This window comes from Barbus barbus (assembly GCF_936440315.1).
Source record: "Barbus barbus genome assembly, chromosome: 2".
NCBI lineage: Eukaryota > Metazoa > Chordata > Actinopteri > Cypriniformes > Cyprinidae > Barbus > Barbus barbus.
In genome coordinates this window covers 20,410,591-20,432,408 of record NC_136730.1, presented here as the reverse complement: position 1 = coordinate 20,432,408, position 21,818 = coordinate 20,410,591, and the positions used below count along the sequence as shown (strand labels likewise).

The 21,818-nt window shown below is 39.6% G+C and overlaps 1 protein-coding gene across 2 annotated transcripts in view; it reads left to right on the top strand.

Annotated features, from left to right (window-relative positions):
- The first annotated feature begins 341 nt into the window (after positions 1–341).
- Positions 342–21,818, top strand: part of LOC306883606 (MAP kinase-activating death domain protein-like) — a 68,352-nt gene continuing 46,875 nt past the window's right edge. The window contains exon 1 of one of the 2 annotated variants that reach the window (XM_079438974.1): positions 342–841. The gene's annotated coding sequence lies outside the window, so the exon portion shown is untranslated. The remainder of the gene's footprint in view (positions 842–21,818) is intronic. The other variant, XM_079438973.1, reaches the window with a different exon arrangement.

Below are 21,818 nucleotides of genomic sequence, written 5' to 3'. Positions count from 1 at the left end.
GTCAATTGTGTGGGTTTGTTATTACTAATCATCGTGCTTATTGTAATCTCATTTAATTTGTCGCAGCCATAATTCAGAGTAAAGTCATAAAGAACCCATTGATAATTTGTTTGTTTTTTTACTATTTGCCCTATCAATTAAACCATCTGTTTGCTCCAAATACTACTCCTAGCTAGCAATCCAGTGCAAGTCGGTGAGTTTAGAACTGTTATAAATCAGTAACTGCGTCCCAAATGAAGCACTATGCACTTATGCACTGTGCACTCAACTATGTAGTCTATGAATTTTATAAGGTTATCATTTATGATGTCTGATAGCCCCTCCCCCTTCACGATGTAATTAAAGTTGCGACAGTTGAGTGCATGAAGTGTCCAAAATTATTTTTTTCCGTTATTTAAGTGCACCATACGGGTGTTTAAAGTGCACTTTTTCTTTTGGGACTTTTCATACCTTGTCCAAATACCCACACTATCGGTCTTGGCCTCTTGAGAGCGCGTGCTCTTGGGACGCACCAATCTGAGAACCGGTTCAACTGATTCACTGAAAAGAACCGGTTCAAACGAACAATTCCTTCACGATTCGGACATACAGTCAGTTTGCACAGGCAGGGAGAGGGAGAGGGAGAGAGAGAGAGGAGGAGGACGAGCAGCGCTTATCTACAGGCACAATCATCCCTGCCTCACTGAACACGGATGTGCGATCGTCGCGTCGTGCCGCTATCGCATCATGTGTTCACCATCGTCTGTAGCGACGAGCGCGATTTGAGACGCGGTTTCTCCGCGGCAGGGCCACAGATAGACGGCTAAAGCGAGTAACTTAGCAGTGGCGTTAGCTCCTGGAGGTCAGTATCTCTTTTACTCCCTTTCTCGCGTCTAACATTATACTTTGTAACTGGTATATGGTGCTTATGTGATGGTTGTGCGGTGATCGGGTGGAGGAAGGTGTTTACGTTATAACGGTGTGGAAATGTACGCAGCTGGTTGTATAAGCAGCTTTGACAGCTAGCTCAGTGCTGCTATTTGATCCTGTTAACGTTAGCTGCTGCTAGCTGCTTATCGTTATTTTTCACTCTATAAATGTGTGTAACGCTGGGTCTCTGCTTATAATATTTGATCAAAGGCTTTTAAATGTCACGAGTGCCAAATAACAAGGCTGTCGATGAGGCAGAGCTCTCATCATTAATTGATGTCCGTAGACTCATTTGATAGGGTTGAATGTTATAAACAGCAGTATAACAACACACCATTTTCTAAAAAAAATGATCAGATGAGCCTCTTAATTTGATTCTTGTGAGTGCCCATCTGTTTGTTCTCCAGAGGTCATAAGGACACCGGTTTTCTCTCCCGAGGGATGTAGGGCTGTATAGTCAAGTCATCATGTTGTCAAGATGATAATGATGTGATATGAAAAGCTTGGCTGTATCATGCGCTTCATCTCTCTGAATTAGTTCAACATGAGCAGTAAACCTTTTTTATTTTGGGGGACACTTGAAACAGCTGCGACATCAGGCCGTGCAGAAGATGACTTGGGTGGTGGTGTTTCTCTCTTGGGTGAAATGTGAGACTCTCTTTGCCTTTGTCAGTTCAGCCTGTTTCCGGTCACTGTTTGCGAGGTATCCTCTTTATTCAGTGGTCCATGGATGAATACATTCAATTGAGCTTATAAAATCAGAAATATATTATCTGTACTAATTTGGGTGTAGAAATTCGCTGGTTGATAGCACGTGTCTTTGATATTGTTCATCACTGTGCAAGTGTCTGTTAAATGTCAAATAATATGTTTGAAACCCTGTACAGGATTAGATTTCGACTAAGGGCATTAGGGCATAATTATATTCACAGCAATATGCTTTCATCTCTCTTAAATTAAAGGGTCAGAAGATGGGGGTAAGTAGCATAAGTGTCTGGATAAATTAATCTTGGAATTTGTCTCCCGCGCTTTGATGCTTTGAAAACTGTATTGATAATGACAGATCCTGCTGTTAGTGGAGAGAGGCTGATGGGTTAAGTGTCAGAAATTAACTTATCACCAGGAGCTGATTTTCAGGGACATTTGAGGGGGTACTTTATTTACACCAGGGGTCTCATTTATAAACTCTCCGTAGATTTCTTCCTAAAAGTGTATGTAGACACAAAAGGTAGATTTTGTGTGGGCACAAAAGGTTTCAGATTTGTAATACCATGCATACACCAGAACCTGCGCAAAAATCCCTTTATAAATCCCAGTCAAGGGAAGATTGTGCGTACGTGCATCTCCACCCCGAAATCACCATATGGAGCTTACAACGCCTCGTTTTACTATGAATAACCTCATCTGCATATCATTTCCACGCATTTCCATCCATGTGACACCATGTTTAACACCGTCAAAGGTCCAAGACATTAAGAAAATATGAGATACGGACTATATATGCCATTTGTGCCATGCACATACATTTTTATTGTTAAAAATCATCCAGTATCCTTATGTTTTAGAATAAATATATCAAAATATCCATAAAAAACTGTTTAAGTAAGTTATCAGAAAAATAATTTAGAATAGAGTTGATCTCATTCATTTCCACTGGCCAAATAATATTTCAGTTATTAAAAAAAAAAAAAAAAATTAAATTAATGCAGTTTTGCTGACAAGGTCAACATATTTTAGCTATTTTTAGTGGAAAAATATAGGCCTATATTAATTGCAGTGTAAATACAATTATCTGACTCTGCGCGTCAATGACAAATTATTTTAAAAAGGAAATGTGCAAATTTGACCATTTCCTTCAAAAACAGTGGCATTTTTCATAATATTGTGGATGCCTTCACACGACATCAATACCTCCGTGCAGCTGTGGTTGTACAGTAAGCTATCATCATTGGACCTATCAAGACTGGACAATGGACCACCGAATCCAGCATAATATCGCATCATTGAACATTGTTCTTGCTAAAATATTTTCTCATAACATGAGCAGTTTAGTTTAAAGATGAATTATTGTGCACCTAAAGCACTCCTCGCTGTCATTAAAACATAACATACCACAGGAAAAGTAATCAAGTGCATCCACTACAAATAGGCTGTCTAGATTCATATAATTTTGGTTTAACTTCTGTGTAATGACTTTATGTAATTTCAGTGCTTATCTCCATTAATGAGAGTGAAATATTTCATGTAAATGTGTATATCGAAATGAAAACAGTTTAAAATCGTTCATTACTTTTCTCTCTCCAGGAAAAAATGTCCGTACGCATTGGTCAGAGTTTGCGTGCAGGTGTGCAAATTTTCCCATCAAGTTTGTTTTTTATCTTTTGCATAGGAAGTTGCATACACTTCTTTCAGTGCAGGTTTTGTGCGTACGCAACGGTTATAAATAAGACCCCAGATATGTGTTACGTTTAGGGTTGGGAATCGAAAATTAGTTTCAGTTCCAGAATCAGATATTTAAGGTCAGGAATCAGATACTTGTTGCAAAATTAAAATGTAAATTCCACCTATCAATTCCTGTGTGCACATTTTTTTAGGTGCCGAAAAGGGTCCGTTAAAAATGAATTTGTCTTTGTATCATTTATCCAAGAGATTCATTCCAAAACACTGATTCATCCAGTAATGAAACAAGTAAATCTTGAGCGAGTCATTGAATCAAGCCATTCATAAATTCCATTAGATTTTGTTTAGTTGTCTAATATTTTTTTCTAAATAATTGTGAGAGAACTACAACCTCCATTTAAAAAAAATAAAATAAAAAAAAGTCCAGTTTTTATGTAACCGGCTGCTTTTTGTTCACATTATTCAGCAGCAATTAAGTGTTTTGCAAAAAGAGATACAGAATAAATATGTTTGATATCTAAATGTCTGACTTCATTTTTTTAAATCACATTGGAATCGATACGAATCTGAATCGAGAAGCAGAATTTAATCGGAATTGGCATTGATAAAATTCAAATGATGCCCAACCCTAGTTAGTAAAGTCTCTAATCAGAATAATTAATAGAATAGAATTTTGAAAAATAAAACGGATATTTGGGAGGGGAAATCACGATATATTAGTAGGCCTATATCTGATTTTTTTTTATATCTCCTCTCCACACTTAATCCTGATTGATGTTTATGTCCTGTCTGAAAGATTTCATCTGTCACTGTGTTATGTTTTCCTCACTGATAGATTTTAGTTTAAATGTACATGATGCACAATTACACATCATTTGCAATGGAGCTCATTTTAGAGATTAGAAAGCAATTGCACTGCAATTTCTCCTCCTTGGGTGTGGTTCTGCTCTATATCCTCAGAGAGAAATGATCGAGATCTTTATCAGCAAGTTTTTGTATATGTGAGATTTCACTATTGCCATAAATATTCAGTAGCAACTACCTGTGAGAAGTACAGCTCTGAGACTCTTTGAGGGTGGTTTTAGTTAAAGATTTAAGAGAAAATTGATGGGATTTCTGTATAACTTGTCTCTCTATTATTGATTTGCTGGTCTGATAGCACTGCCAGAAAAGGCTTATTTTATCTGGAGCAGCAGTAGCTTTAGGGGTGTGCTGTGAGCATGTGTGCTGCCAACGGGTGGGATGGCTTTTGGCAATCAGCCTCTCTCCTACAACATGAACAAGTCTGAGTAATGCATTGCCACTGGTTTTCACAGTTTACACTGTATTTCACCACGACTGGACCTGAAATTACAATCAGATAGTACATCTCATTGCAAATTGTTCAAACTTATTACTAGGCATAACCATGCTTTTGTGTAATGCAGCTTCTTGTCAGAATAAACGCATAAGAAAAAAATAGGGTACATTTAGGCTGCTTGTGTTTTATGAAAACCCTGGCCTCTCTCTTTTTTTCCTTCCCACAAAATGTAAGCTGCTTTAAAAACAAAACAATACAAGTATGGTTTCTCAAATTTTAGTCAAAGACCCTTTTCACACATCTGTGACAGAAAACAACTGAAAGTGATTTACACTGCATTTCCTCTACAGCAATACATTATACAATGGTTTGATGATTCTGACCATTACTGTGCATTTCAATATTATTTATGTTCCATAGTGTTTAATTTTTAGTTTTCATTTTTAATTATATTTTAGTAATTTTGATGGGCTTGTCATTTTCATTTGTTTAAATTTCTGTTTAGCTTTAGTTTTATTTCAATTTTACATTTAGTAATTTCATGACTTCAACTTATTTTATTTATTTATGTATTTCATTGGTTTACTTTTTTTTTTTTAGTATGAGTTTTTCATCTAGTATTTATACTTTATTTTATTTCAGCTTTATTTCAATTAACAAAAGCAATTTTATTAGTTTTACTATTAGTATTAAGTTTAAGCACACTGCAACATCTATACTAGTTCACATTCAGCTAAATAACACATATTCAAAAATTAAATAAAACATTTCATTCATGGGGATGAACACAGAAACAATGCGCACATATCTGTGTGAGTTTGTTGTGATCGTAAGGAATTTAAAGTCTGCTAGTGTGTGATCCTCAGTCTTTTAGTGTATGATGGCCAGTTTTCCTTTGTGACTATTTACAAAGTCATTAAGTGTTTGATGCCTGGTGTTTTAAAAATCTGTTCACATTTTAAAAGTAGTGTAGTGTGTTCCAGCCTTTAGTTGCTCTTTTTCCTGGACAGATACGACAGGTTTCTTATGGATGACATGCCTCTTTCATCTTTGGGCATAAACTATAATTATGTCTCGATTTTGTCATCTTAAAAGTGTTAAAATAAGTTATTAGACATTTTATAAAGATTAACTTAGTCATAACGATCAGTTAATATTTAAAGTCTGTTCATGAAGTATTTACATAGATGGTTAATGTGGAAGAGCTTAAAGAGAGCACACTGAGCTTAATTGGAGCCGCAACAATTTTTAATACATTTCATGTAATATTTATTAAAATATGATAAATATATAATCTAGTTCATGTATTAAGTTCATACATATTTTAATATCAACAACTATTATTAAAAATATCTATGAAATTATACTTTTTCTTATTGATGTCACACTTAAGCTGTGTGATTTTCATAGTAGTGTGCCCTTTAAGCTCAACTTAAAATAAAATCTTTAAAAATTACAGCAGTGTAAAACCACAGACCAGCAATAAACTGTCAATTTATAATATTATGGATGTAGAAGTTCAAGTCAGTAATGCCTGTGAAGTAATATGTTAGTGTAGCACACAATCTTATACAGCTAGTCAGCTAACTGTTCTGTAGCATCTCTGTGTTGCTAAAACTATCGTTTGGATCTAACTGTAATTATTTCCCACGTCCAAGTTCCAGGTTATAATATGCAAAAATCTAAACATTAATCTCTTAATTTTACAGCAAGTAGTGAAACTTACCCAAAATAAAGGCTTAAACATCTAAAAAAATGCACATTTAAAGGGCTCCTCTTTTGGTGAAAGTTTTTAGACAGCTTTCAAAATGGACAGTGTGAACATATGGAGACTCATATCTCAGTGTGCAATGATCCGATTGACTTGACATTGCAAGAGGTATGTAGTAACAAACACATCAATTGATTAAGATATTAAATAGGATAATATTTTTTTTCTTTTTATTATCTGAGCTCAAAAATGAAAGTGTGCTTAATGGGTACGTGAGCTAAATAGGTGCGTTTACCCTAGTATGTAAACATAAACTTTTATTTTGAATCGATTAATCCTGACTAATCATTTTGCAGCCCTGCTATTATAGTATGTTGCTTCATATTAGCTTAAATTGCTAAATATTGTGTTAATAAATAGGTTTATTGTGCATTTTCACTGTGTTTTTGTGGGTGAGAAACTGTACTCTCAGTGGTGATGGTCACACAGGTAGTGTAAATATGTGTGCCAAAACTTTTGATGCTAAGTTTCTTAGAAAAGAGCATCCTCAAAGATCAAAGTAAAAGGTCATGTTTAGGTTTAGACTTTCCAGAGTTCCTGTACAGATCACTTCATCCTGAGATGTCTATTGCTCTTCATGTTTGGTTACAGGATATTTTTCATTATGCTGATGTATGTGTGTTTAAATGGAAAAGTATTTGGCTTCTAGGTGGAGGAAGTCTTTTATTTGCTTTATTGTGTTGAAGCACATGTTGGAGCTCTTGTAAAGATAAGACCTGTAAATTGAAACTGTAACTTACTGTTTAATTTTTTCTTCATTATAGTTGAAATATGAAAGATTTTCATCAACTAAATTTTGATTTATCATTAAATGTGTATTTCATTTTAGGTTTACATAACGATTTTAACTAGATTTGAGTGTCACAATTTGTATAAAATGTTTAATGCTAATTTAATATGAATAAATACAAATTAATAACAGCACATTAGCAGTAAATACAGATGTACAGAAGGAAAATACTAGCCCAGGCATCCTCAAACCTGGCCCACTCCTGCAGAGTTTAGCTCTAAGACTAATCAAACACACCTGAGCATGCTAATCAGAGTCTTCAAGAATCAAGATCATTAGAAAATCACAGGTAGATGAGTTTGATCAGGGTTGGAGCTGAACTGTGCAGCAGATTGAGTCAAGTCAAGTCACCTTTATTTATATAGCGCTTTTAACAATGTAAATTGTGTCAAAGCAACTGCACAATATCCCAAAAAAAAAGGAAAAAAAAAGGAAACAGTGTGTCAGTGTAAAATGAAAAAAGAAAAAAATAATAATAATTTGCAATCAGGTCGACGATATCGCTGGAAATGAATTGGCCCACCAGGGAAAGATTTGAGGAACCCTGTACTAGCCTAACTAACATAAATAAAAACTTCTCAAGCTCACGAAGGCACAAAAACAGTAAATAATAAAATAAGAACAAATTGCACTAGCACAAATAAATAAAATATAGTTTTCAGGCAAGTATATCAGAAATAAGAAATACTACAGAAATGGATTCATGAAATGTTTTATATTGGTCTTGGGTGTCCCCAGAATGTGTTAAGCCCAAAATACCCAACAGATCATTTATTATAACAGCTGGAAAATGTCATTTTTGTGGTCTGTCTAAAAAAGAGCTTATTTGGAGCGTATCGCTTTAAATGCAGTTGAGCTGCATATTCCCGCCCCGACTCCAAAAGAGCATATACGTCTCTCTGCATAGCATATCTAACTTGCAGCAATAAATAGCCGGTAGACGCAACATAACTGACCGCGAGAGAACCGTGTTTAGCCTTGCATATGGGAAGCCAAATGCACTGAAAGCGGGACGAAACAGTGCGATGTTACTGAGCATGCGCCGCGTAGACCTGTCATCGGCGCGGATCAATTGACCGAGCTGAGTTAACGAACGAATCTTGCGCTACGAATGGTGTGAACTAATCTCACAAGCACAGCGCTGATCAGTTAAAAATGCTTAATGTACGCACACAAATACGGTTAAAACGCTAAGCATTATAACGACATGACATTCACAAAGGAGACTGGAGTGATATACGTATTTGGGTAGTTTTTGAGGTGCATTACATTGAAAAATGAAAGTAATCTACAGCGTCCTCAGCAGCTCAGATGTTGGGAGAAAATCATCATGTTCTCTCAAGTTCAGTCACGCATCCAAACACAGAGCACGGGGATTGCTTGTGAGACATTCGGTGCGTTCCAAACAGGATATATCGCCCTCCGAAGGTCACTTGAAAACAATCATGGCCGCCATATTGAAGTGTTGTTCCAAACCGAAGTGCTCAGAATTAACCACTTCAAAGGGCCCTTCGGAATGAAGTATTTCGAAGGGTACACCTGATGGACACTTAAGGCCCCCATGATCCTTTGCGCTGATTCTTTGCATGATGACGGCGCCTCCGTATAATGACGCAGAAGGGCACTTCAAGAAACAGTTGTTTGGTCCCCTACACCCTTCAACCCTTCGAAGCTCTCACTCCGGAGGGTAAACCCTTTGAAGGGATTAGGGCATAGGGATGAGCCCTTCCGAATGGAACGCAGGGATTGTTACCGTTATAGCTTCTTGAGCGTGGAGAAAATAAAGGACAGCGTAACCGCTAAGGGTGGAAACTATGGCAGTGCAGGGCTGTCAATCAATGCCTGTGGCCCAGCCCACTGAAATGTGACGTCATACTGCGGTGAAAATCAAAACAGCAGGCCTAGTGAGACTAGTGTTGCTTTCGTCAACGAAAAATATGACTAAATATCGTCGTCAACGAACCATTATCTCGTGACGAAAACGAGACGAGACTAAAATGCTGTTCATGTGATGATGATGATAACTAAATGTATAATGCAATATTGTTGACGAATAAAAACGAAACTAGACTAAAATGTCATCAGTTTTCGTCGACTAAAACTAGACTAGACTAAAAAGAGTATGAACGTGACTAAAACTAATGAAAACTAAAATGACAGCTTCACACAAAGACTAGACTAAAACTAAAATTAAAACAGGCCGCCAAAAACAACACTAAGTGAGACTCATTTGGTTTAAAGGGGATTTAAAAATGAGGAGTGGGTGGATTTTTATCATTGTATGGTGGTTGTGTTCACACACTGCCAACATACATTTATGTCCAAACACCATTTAAAAGTGGATTTTTCTTTTTTCTTTTTCAAAATAGGTGCCCTTTAAAGAAATTTAGTCTTCATTGTATACATAAAGTTTATTTATTTATTATTTTTAAAACAACAGAAAGTATTTAGTCAAGAGCAGTGAGAGACTTTCTCTTTGTTTTTAATTGTTTGATTAACAGAGTACACAAACAACAGCAGGTATATTAGGTTTCTGTCACTTTAGGACCTCATGCATGGATCCAGTATATTGCCACACATCCAATTGTCTTCCAGCTATTTACACTCAAGTCATTACCATATCATTTTGACGTATTTATTTGAGTATTGGCCCACCATCACTCACCCCTAGTTACAGTGGCAGATATGTGCATAACAACAAGTTGACATCAACAAATTAAATGATACATAATTGTATTGCTTGTCAGCGTACCAAGAGTATGTTTTAGTTTGTGTTCATTAGGTTAGTTGTTTATAGCCTATTACATCTTAAATCTTGTGTTAATATGTAGATTTATACCTGTTTCAATATATTTTGTTTGTGTGTTTGGCAAGAATCTTAAAAAATAGTTAGAAGCAGCATTTAGCCTCAAGCCTCAGGGAAAGATTTTAAGGGACACGTCCCTTCAAAAATAATGTCCTCACTGATTGATCCAAGAGGACAAACGTGCTCCGTGTTTGAAGTCCTCTTTCGTTCTTGCATCGATTACATTTGATTTTTTTCAGTTTCCTGGCTGTTTATGTATGGTCAACTCTAATGTACAGTGGCATCTTAACATCTTTCTCTGTGTTTTTTGCAGTCATACAGTTTAGTTGAGTTTTAACACAATTTTGTGCTCCGACGCATGAAAAACCTCAGTGAGATCCTTTATAGGCAATGAAAGGTTTTCTCTGAGTGCACTATTGTGGATAACCCAATGCAATTACTGATTTATGATTAGCTAAGGCATTTGTTTGTTCATTTCTGTGGATGGAAAGAAGCAATTAGCCTGGCTCATTTTCATTTTGCTCATGCTCGATTTATTGGCCAAAGGCTGTTCATTGTCTTTCTGTGCGTATGGTGATTGGGACAGTGTATTGTCTGTTTAAAATAGCCGTCACAGCTGTGCTCATGAAAAGAGGCAGTATTGGTTTCCACAGCGACCGTGTGGAATCTCATTACCCGAGGCTGATTGTAGAGCCATGAGGCAGACACACTATGATTGACAGGGTACGAGATCATGTCACGTTTCCCATAGACACATAAATGCATATATTCCCTGGAGGTGGTGAGGTCTGGGATTTGTTCCACGCTACCTAATTAACCAGGTAGTTAGGTAAAATAGAAAATTTTGGTAAAATTATTTTTTTTGTTTTTTTAGCTGTGTATTTTTGGCTTTGGATTAAATATATTCTCTGAGATGCATTAGGAATGTTATTACACAAGCTAAAGGCAATCTGTTTCTTTTGTGTGTGTAACTGCAAGAAACAATACTATGAGCTTATTGCAGATCACGGGATAGCACATCCTGTATGATTAACACATTAATTTCACGTTTAAAATCATTACCTTATACACATTTTGTAATGTTAAAACCTTACTACCCTAATGTATATACATTTTATCCACCTTTGGATAAAACCCTGGACCACAAAACCAGTCATGAGTAGGGCTGGGTATCGTTCAAAAATTTTCGATACCGATACCGATACCTTGAGTTCGATACCGGTTCCTGAACGATACTTTTTTCGATACCAGTTTTATGAAATCAGTTTTAATAAGATTTACATTAACTCAAAAAACTATTTTTTAATGTTGATATTTATACAGACTCAAAGCCTCATCTCCTGAGCCACTGCACAAAGGAACAAAATATATCCAACACAATAAATAAATAATTTTAATAAAGTTCAAATTGTTTTCAGTTTACACATCTGTTATGCTACGTTTACATTAGTGTGTGTTCATTTTAAAACATATCATCATTTCTAGGTTGTTAAAGACTTCAAGAAATGTAAAATCTTCATCCACTTTCATAAGTGGGTGTTTTATTTTCTTTCACCATATGTTTTATTGTTATTAAATTCTGGTGTAGTATGTCTAATTATTTGAATGCATAAAAACAACTTAGTTTATTTAAATTTATTCTTAAAATAGCCTAATGAAAGGTTTTATTTTTCCTCAGAAATTCTGTGTTCTGTATCTGGTTTTCAAATGAAGACATAAAACATTAATTTAATTTCTTTAAATTATTGAAAATCAAAGTTTATTTATTTTGGCAAACAAAGGGGGTTTACTATTAAAATAAAAAAATGGAATAACTGTTGTGTGATAATTTCTAAAAAAAAATAATAAAGTTTTAATAATTTTAATAGTAGCCTAGTAGTAGCAGTATGTACTGTCTGCTGAACAATATTAATATATTTCTGCCGCAGTGTCTTCCAATTTAAACCAAACTTTTATTTTGACGGGTTTCCGGGAATACCTTTACAGTTCTGTGTGTATATGATATGATGCAAGTTTTACTCGAATCAAACGGTAAAATGCTCATTAATTGACTCTCACAGCAGTTCTGGAGATGTTGTTCATGTGTTTATGTCCTCATTTAGTGAGGCGGCAGACGCTGAAATCACCGCGAGCGTCACGCGAGCTTCAGTCTGTGTGTAGTAAACAAACCGCGCGATATAGAGAGCAGACTGCTCCGTACGCTTTCGAATCGCTCTCGCGGAGGTCAAACACTGATCAATCAGCATGTCGCCGTTTCTAGTCAAACACACCTAGTGCTGCAGGATTATTGGCTCACTGACGGTGATGAGATTAACCCCTTAGGTATCGAAATTTGGTACCGAACGACAAGACGTTTTTCGATACTCGGTGGTATCGAGGCAATTCGGTCGGTGCCTAAAACTCGATACCCGGCCCTAGTCATGAGTCAATTTTTCAAAACTGAGGTTTATACATCATCTGAAAGCTGAATAAATAAGCTTTCCATTGATATATAGTATATATTGTTAGGTCCAAGTTATAGAATCTGGCAAATGTGGACGGCGACGACCAGCCAGTGGCCGCACAAATCTCACCAATAGAAATTCCACTGGACCTTGCCCAGTAGGAGGCCATCCCCCTTGTGGACACCTATAGGGCATTGTAAGCCTTCTGATGCATAAGCCAAGGCTATCGCATCAACGATCCAATGAGAAAGTCGCTGCTTTGTAGCCAGAAGTCCTTTATGGCGGCCTCCAAAGCATACAAATAGCTGCTCTGTCTGCCTAAACAGGCTAGAGCGCTCTAGGTATATTGTTAGAGCCCTCACTGGACAAAGCATATTCGGATCCTGCTCACATCTGTAATGGAGAGCGCCAAAAGGGAGATCACCTGAGCTCTGAATGGAGTTGAGAGCACTTTAGAAGCATAACCATGTCTTGGTTTTAGCATGACTTTACAGTCATTAGGGCCAAACTCAAGACATGAGGCACTGATTGACAGCACTTGCAAGTCACCCACTTGCTTAACCAAAGCCAAGGCTAGGAGGAGGGCCGTTTTAAGCGATAAGGGCCGCAAATCAGCCGAACTGAGTGGCTCGAAGGGGGGCCCTCTTAGAGCCCACAGGACTATAGACAAGTCCCAAGATGGCACAGTCTGAGGGCGAGGAGGGTTCAGCCTGCACCCTTCAAAACTTAATGATCGGGTCGTTTCTGCCGATCGATTGGCCAGCTTCGAGAGAATGGTTCGCTGCGATAGCTGCCACATACACTTTGAGTGTGGAGGGGGCGTGCCCCTTATCCAGCAGCTCTTGTAAAAAGGTTAGCATGTGGGACACGTCACATGATATCAGGTCCAAATTCCATGCAGAACACCAGTTAAGGAAGACTGACCATTTTAGGCTGTAAAGTTGTCTTGTAGACAGCACTCTTGCCTCCAAAACGGTATTGCTTACTGGGAGCTGATTAAGCTCCTGTTTTTAAAAGACGTGATGTGATGTGACATACGGCCAAGTATGGTGACCCATACTCGGAATTTGTGCTCTGCATTTAACCCATCCAAAGTGCACACACACAGCAGTGAACATACACACACCGTGAACACACACCTGGAGCAGTGCGCATCCATTTATTCTGCGGCGCCCGGGAAGCAGTTGGGGGTTTGGTGCCTTGCTCAAGGGCACCTAAGTTGTGGTATTGAGGGTGGAGAGAGCGTTGTACATTCACTCCCCCCACCTACAATTCCTGCCGGACCTGAGATTCGAACTCGCAGCCTTTGGATTACGAGTCTGACTTCCCCACGACTTTCCTGTTGAGGCACCATACATCAAGGCTCCACAGCTCTGCCCGTGGATGCCAAATCATGCCTTTTGCCTGCAAGAGAAGGTTCTCCCTCAGCGGAATGGGCCACAGGGCTGCTGCTGAGAGCTGCACTAGCTCCGGGAACCAGGCCTGTTTCCTCCAGAGTCGGGCCACTAGGAGGAGAGAGCACTTGGTCTCCCTGACCTGCCTGACGACCTGAGGAATCAAGCCAGTGCAAGCCAGAGCATCTTGCTGTATTGAGAAGTATGTTGGGCAGTGAGAGTTGTCTTCTGAGGCAAAGTGGTCAACCTCTGCCCTCCCGAAGACTGACCAGATCTATTGAACCGTTTGAGGGTGTAAGGCAAGGCAAGACAAGTTTATTTATATAGCACATTTCATACACAGTGGTAATTCAAAGTGCTTTACATAAAAGGAAGTAAAATAGTAATTAAAAAATAATAAAATACAGTGCAATCAGACATAGCACAATGCTCATTCAACAAATGCCCAGCTAAATGGATAAGTTTTGAGTCTGGATTTAAATGTGGCTAATGGTATAGCACATCTGATCTCTTCTGGAAGCTGGTTCCAACTGGGGGTGGCATAATAGCTAAAAGCGGACTCCCCTTGTTTTGTGTGAACCCTTGGTATTTCTAACTGACTCGATCCTAATGATCTGAGTGGTCTGTTAGGTTTATATTCAGTGAACATATCTGCAATGTATTTAGGTCCTATGCCATTGAGTGATTTATAAACGAGTAAAAGTACTTTAAAATCAATCCTAAATTTAACTGGAAGCCAGCATAAGGACCTGAGGACTGGTGTGATATGCTCAGATTTTCTGGTTCTAGTCAGAATCCTGGCAGCAGCATTCTGGATGAGTTGCAGCTGTCTAATGGTCTTCTTTGGAAGGCCGGTGAGGAGACCATTAAAATAATCCATCCTGTTGGTAAAAAAGGCATGAACAAGTTTCTCCAATCTAAATTGGAAACAAAACATCTAATTCTTGCAGTGTTTTTGAGATGATAGTATGCTGATTTAGTTACTGCTTTGACATGACTACTAAAACTAAGGTCTGTCTCCAGAATCACCCCAAAATTTTTGACTTGATTTTTAGTTGTTTGACCCCTAGAGTCTAGGTATGCATTCACCTTGAGAACTTCATCTTTGTTTCCAAATGCAATGACTTCAGTTTTCTCCTTGTTTAACTGAAGAAAGTTCTGGCACATGCAACTGTTAATTTCATCAATGCATTGGCAGAGGGAGTCAATGGGGAGATAAGGCTAGGTAAATCTGGGTATCATCAGCATAGCTGTGATAGGCAATTTGGTTCTTTCTCATTATTTGACTTAGTGGGAGCATATACAGGCTAAACGAGCGGTACAAGGATTGAGCCTTGTGGGACTCCGCATGTCATGGACGTCCACTTAGACTTATTTATGCTCTCATATATTCACATAATAACCTCTCCCTTCTAAGTATGACCTGAACCATTTGAGTACCATCCCAGAAAGCTCAGCCCAGTTTTCCAGTCTCTCTAGAAGTATGTTATGATCGACAGTGTCAAACGCAGCACTAAGATCTAGTAGTACCAGCTAGGGCTGTAACGTCCCAGTCGATTAGTCGATTAATTGGTCGATACGGTCTGGTTCGACCAAAATTCTGATTGGTCGATTTTTTGCCGCGCTCATTTCATCAGTTTGGCCGCGCTCATTTCATCAGGTGGAAAGCACTAATTGCTAATGGGGGTGTTTTCAGAGCACCCCTGTTTCACAGGTAACAGTCTGTTTTCAGAACACCCCCATTGTTTTCACTTTTTTTGGATTAGCCCAACCCACTGGAGAAGAGAGACAGATAAGTAGGCTGTAGAAGGTTTGATGCTGAATATAATTTATTTAATAATAAGCTAGTGGACTCAGCGGTTTGGAACACATATCAATATACATCAGTCCTATTCTAACATGTCAACAACAACAAAAATCGACAGTGTGGCAGCATTTTGTTAAACTTAATAACGGGAAAAAGGTTGAATGCAAAGTTTGCAAGCAACAGTTTGCCTTCCACAGCTCGACGACAAACATGACGTATCATCTGAAAGCGGTAAGCTAACTTGTCTGCGTTAGGTTGCCCTGTCTGTTTTTGAGTAGGCTACATGAACATATCAGAATTGGCATATTTCAATATTTTAGTGTAATAATCGTTTTATAACTGCAGGCGCACACATCCGTAATGACGGTAGAATCCCCCAGACAAACCCATTTTTTATTTGGAATGCGCAATTGCGCTGTGCCCACTGTTTGTGTTAGTTTTGAGCCTAAGATGCTTTATTTTTCAGTTATGCACTTTATTTGGTTTCTGCTCTTGTTTGTTTAATAAATATTATTTTTTTATTAAAGTGGACGCGCCTTTTGTGTTTATTAAGAGTAAAAGCTTTAAGTCTATTCGTGTCTCAGCCGCGAAGCTGAGCTCTTATGTTCAGCCTCGCTCTGTGCGAGCTGCGCAGAGCGGCTGAAATGATAGTGTCTGACAGTTATACTTATAACATATGACAAAAATTATTTTCTAAATTATGTTGCACATTCCTCAAAAGTTCTTGTGATATCACTAGTTGACAACATAGTACTGTTTTCAGAAATCACAGGCTATGATATTGCGCAGGTGCACGTGATGCACCGCTGTCAGAGACGACAGACTCGTGTGTCAGACTCATTTCAGTGCAAAATAATTAGGTCAAAAACGATTTAATATACTGCAAATAGCCTATTAGTTTTTTATGTTTATTTATAATTAATTTAGGCAGACAACAAGGCTACCAAGTACTGAGCACAGTGCGTATCTAATTAATGTAACTTCTCCACAACGTCATTTTTAGTCGATTTTTAGTCGAAAGTTTCAGGACTTCAGTCGACCAAGATTTTCTTTGGTTGATTACAGCCCTAGTACCAGCACTGATACTTTGCCAGAATCAGAATTAAAGCGAATATCATTTATTATCTTAATGAGTGCTGTCTCTGTGTTGTGATGAGGCAGTAATATTGTAATATAGTAATATTGATGTTGTCAATATTACGGTGGCCGTGAGAGCTCAACGCACTGCAAATAGATAAAACACCTGCAAATAAAGAAAACAACTTCCTCAATTTTACTGCGCACACGCTGCAAATGCTCACAATACAACCAATAAAAGAAACGCACTGCAAATAGAAAAAATGCCTGCAAATTAAGAAAACAACTTTCCTCAATTTGACAACACACGCGCTGCAAATGCTCACAACACAACCAAAAAAACAAACGCACTGCAAATAGAAAAAAGCGCCTGCAAATTAAGAAAACAACTTTCATCAATTTGACAACACACGCGCTGCAAATGCTCACAACACAACCAAAAAAAGAAACACACTGCAAATAGAAAAAAATGGCTGCAAATTAAGAAAACAACTTTTGTCAATTTGACAACACACGCGCTGCAAATGCTCACAACACAACCAAACAAAGAAACGCACTGCAAATAAAATTTATTTGGTTGTGTTGTGAGCATTTGCACCACCTGCTATCAAACTGATGAAGATATTTTCTTGATTTGCTGGTGCTTTTTCTATTTGCATGTGTTTTCTGAAGTTGCAGCGCGTTGAGCTCTCTCGGCCACAGTACAATATGGTGTTATCAAGATTGCACTTTTTCAGAAGGGGCTTAACAACTGCAGTTTTCAGGGAGTTTGGAAAAGTCCCAGAAAGAAGTGAGGCGTTCACCACTTCTAAGAGATCTGCCTCTAAACAGTTAAGTAGGGCTGCACGATTCTTGCTAAACTGTGAATCACGATTTTTCTCCATGGAAATTGAGATCACGATTCTCTTACACGATTCTCATTTTTTCAACCAAAATGTATTGCACTCAAGTACAAAAAACAAAAAAACCACAGGACATTTCAGTATAATAAAGTGCTGGAGAAACAAAAAATTGTCTCTTTTCTTTATTTTAGACCCCTTAAAGTGAATAATTTTAAAGCTTTAAGTTGTTGAACATAAGAGAACATTAACAATAATAAATAAAAATATTCACATTCACACGGGGCGTCGGCGTCAACGCCTCTCATTTACTTTGAATGGAGTGACGTCAAGCGTTGCCTCACTGGCATTGCACGCGGCAGAAGTTGAAAACTTTTCAAGCGCCAATGCAGGCGTCAGCCAATCAGATTGCCTTATGCAAATACCCTAGCACAGACGCTAGCCAATCCCATTCATGCAGCACCAGAAAAGTATGTGATTGGCTGTTATCACCATGACGGCGCGTCAGCACCATGGTCAGCACCAGAGCCATTGAGAAACAGAGTTGCGACACTCCCATAGGCTTCCATAGGAACTTAGGAATGCGGAAGTAAAGCGTGTCATGGAGCAGCCAATAGTTCCAAACAACCGATAGTTTCAGCATTGAAGCCCATTCATTTCAGTGCTTCTCAAACACAGTCGCCAGAAAGTTGAGGAAATTACAGCATTTTTTGCCATTTTAACGCATTAGTTTACCTCTCGGAAATCTGACCAGTAGTTGTATTTTATGAAACGCGTTATAGTTAATGTTTATTTTTAGATAATAGGCAGTATATGCTATATTTGCAGTTAGATAACGTGGATATATTATATAATACAATATTTTGATGAATACAGTTGGTTGCCTTTTTTATTTTCAACAGTCTGCAGAAATGCTTGTTAAAGATATAGCCTCCATAAATAGCGCACTAGTGTTTTCGTTAATGCATCTCTTTCTAACAGAGACAGATCTAGATTAAGTGGTAACAGTTTCTTTGATCAGTATATCAAAGAAAATACAGAAGTGATCAGATAGTGCTACATCCTTAACAACAATGGATGAAATGTTTAGACCTCTACTGATGAGTAAATCTATAGTGTGTCTCATTCGCCCGGGGCTACCTTGACTCTGGACACCATGTCTGCACCAAGTTTCAATCTGCCCGGCACATGAACTGCCCTTAAAGAGAGTTCTTCCTGTGCCCAGAAAAGGAGGCAACGAGCCATCCTGTAAAGGGTGTGTGATTGATGTAAGCCACCATCGTCATGCTGTTCGACCGGACCAAGACGTGGTTCCGTTTTAAGGCTGGAAGGAAGGTTTTCAGGGCTAAGAAAACCGCCAACATCTCTAGGCAGTTGATATGCAGGTGTTGCTCTGGGGCTGGCCAGGAGCTGAACGCCGGATTACCCTCCAACAGGGCATCCCAACCTGAGTTGGACGCATCTGCTGTGAGTACCTTCCTTCTGGAGGTAAAAAGACAGCAGCTGACTCTTTTGCGGGTTGATGATCAACCCGAGGCGCTCTGAGTGGCTGAGTAACAACTCTCTGTGAGCAGCCAACTCCCATTCTGACCTGGCTAGAACCAGCCAGTTTTCGAGGTTGTTCAAAATAGAGGGGAAAAAAGAGCTGCATCTATGCACTTCGTGAAAGTGCGCGGGGCCAGAGACAGTCCAAACGGAAGGACTGTATATTGATGCCTATCAATACCACTCCCTCGAATGCAAATCTCAAGAAAGGTCTGTGATGAGGGGGGCTATGTGGATGTGGAAGTATGCATCTTTTGCAATCAATGTTTCCACTTCTTGTCAGAGAAGGAGCGCTTCGTTGTCCGGAACAAAAGTTTGAATGCCTCTGAAGCAAGGTGTCTTGCGAGTGAACTGAAGCAAGTAACCTCACAGAATTGTTTTTAAAACCCAACTCGACACTCCCGGAATGGCTGCCCAAGCCATGAAACGGGAGGCGAGAGGGTTTATTTTTGCGAATGAGAGCTCACCGAGAGAAGTTGGGGAACTTGCATTCACATGAGTGTGAAGAGGAAATTTGCTCTTTGTTGTTTGTGGGTCCGCTATCACAGCAGTAAAACATTCGTGTACACGCTGCACCTGCAGGACGTGACGTGCTGAAAATGAAACTCCATTGCTCTGAGGGATGGATGATGAAAACGTGCTATTTTGTGGGGTGTTCCGGCCGGGGCAAAAACAGAGCCACTCCTCTTCCTCTCTAGCGCATCAGGACGGCTTAGGGGTCCAGCACAACTCGTGGGCGGGGAGCTTGACGCTTCGGAAAGGGGAAGTGTTTCACTGTCCGGGGGCGCTGCTGCAGCCCAGGCTCAGATTTCCGCTGAGGCTGCGCCGGCTTTGCAGGCTGAGTGGCGGGGTTCTTCTGGAAGCCCGCAGCCGCGGGGCCAGGGCGCTTGGAGAAGAAGTGCTGTGCCTGCGACGTCTTCTGAGCCTCCGAAAACCTTTCAGCACACCCATCCACAGCGGGGCTGAACAGGCCCTTCAACGACACTGATGAGTCAAGGAAAGTCCCTCAGCGTCTCAGCGTCCCTGATCTTGGTGAGGTTTAACCAGAGGTTCAGCACCACCAAACTGCCCATGGTCTTGCTGATTGCCTGCGCCGTTGCTTTCATGGTGCGCAGAGCCAGGTCTGTTGCTGTGTGCAGCTCTTTAAAAGCCTCCTGGTGTTCTTGGCCAGACTCGCCCATACTGCGGAGAAGCTTGACGCACTTGGAGAACCGCCATTGTATGTAGCGTCGGCCGCTCCATAAGCCCTATTGGCAATAACCAAGGTGGTCCTACAGGGCTTAGAGGGATGCGCTGCATGGGCCTTCAGTCCTAGGGCAGATGGTGGGCACAGATGACCAGTAACTGCTTCCTCCAGAGGGGGAGCTTGCTGTATCCCTTGTCGTCAGTGCTGAGTTGGGGGCACGTCACGTCTTGGTGAGCTCATCATGAACTGCAGGCAAGAACGGGGCGGGGTGTTGGCGAGAGGACTGTTAACGGCTTCCCCAGCAGGACTGCCTTCGTGAAAAATGGTGATCCGTGAGCAGAGACGGGAAAGACTCATACTCTCGTAAATGGGAGCAAGAGCCTTCAGTGAGCGCAGCCTCTGTGTGGGCGCTGCCGAGACGAGCCACACTCGTGGCGTGACATTTGCAACAACACGTGCTGAAATTTGCTCTCTGGCTTGCTCTTCACGCTCCAGATGGCCGCAGGGAATCCTCGCTGCTTGGGCATCTTTGACGGCGGAGAGCAGAGCTGGAGCTTCTTCTTCCTCGGCTTCTTCTCGGCTTCTTCCAGAGTCAGCGAAGAGATGATCTTATAGAGGGGTCTCACGCAAAGGGAGAGACCGTTCGAAAGGGAACCTGACACCTGTTTCCTGAAACCGGTTACCTCAAAATGTTAGTTTTGTTGGTTGACATTTGAACATACAGTAGTTGTATCTCTTAGCAAGGAAAGATATGTCCCAATGCTGTTTACAGTGACGTGGTTGTCATTGGTGTGTAATTTGATTGTCTTGTTTGATTAGTGAAAAGATTTCGCAATGAGCTGCAAAAAAATTACTTTAAAGGTCTAAATGAATTTCTGAGAATTGAAACAATTTTTGCCATTGGAAATGTAATTTAGCAAGAGTATTCAGTTTTAGTATTCTGCGGGTAAAGTACAAAAGTCCCGAAATAAATAAAGTATAATTACTCACGTACTTCACTCCCCTGCCCCAATTTAAATATCTGTTTTTAGGCATCCCATAGCTCCTTGAAGCTTCCGCTCCAAGTACAAGTGATTCATGTTGGGTCAGTAGTGAGACCTGTGATTTAAGAAAAGAACAGCATGGAGGTTCTGGTGTCAAATGATCTGGGTGATGCTTAGAGGAAGAAACGGAGGAGTTATTGATGTCTTAGTCACAGACCATCCATCTTCTCACCTCCCTTCCACCACCTCTTCCTCTCTGAGCTGTTGAGAGTGATTGAGGAAGAGCAGAAAGTGCCACTCCAGCAGAAAGAGGAGGCTACTAATCACACCATGAACGCTTCGGTTCCTCTCACACCAGAGATTAATACTTCCTTTCGGACAAGGCCAAACTTGCTGACTGGACTAGTCATTCAAAAGCAGTTTGAGTCGAGGTTCAAGATGAATATTTTTCTGTTCTTTCCAGAATTAAAATGTTCTAAAGGATCTGGATGAGTGTAATAAACTTTGACTAGCAACATTTTCCTTCATGTTTTGAGGAATGTTCAATTAATTTTTAGGAATTAGGTT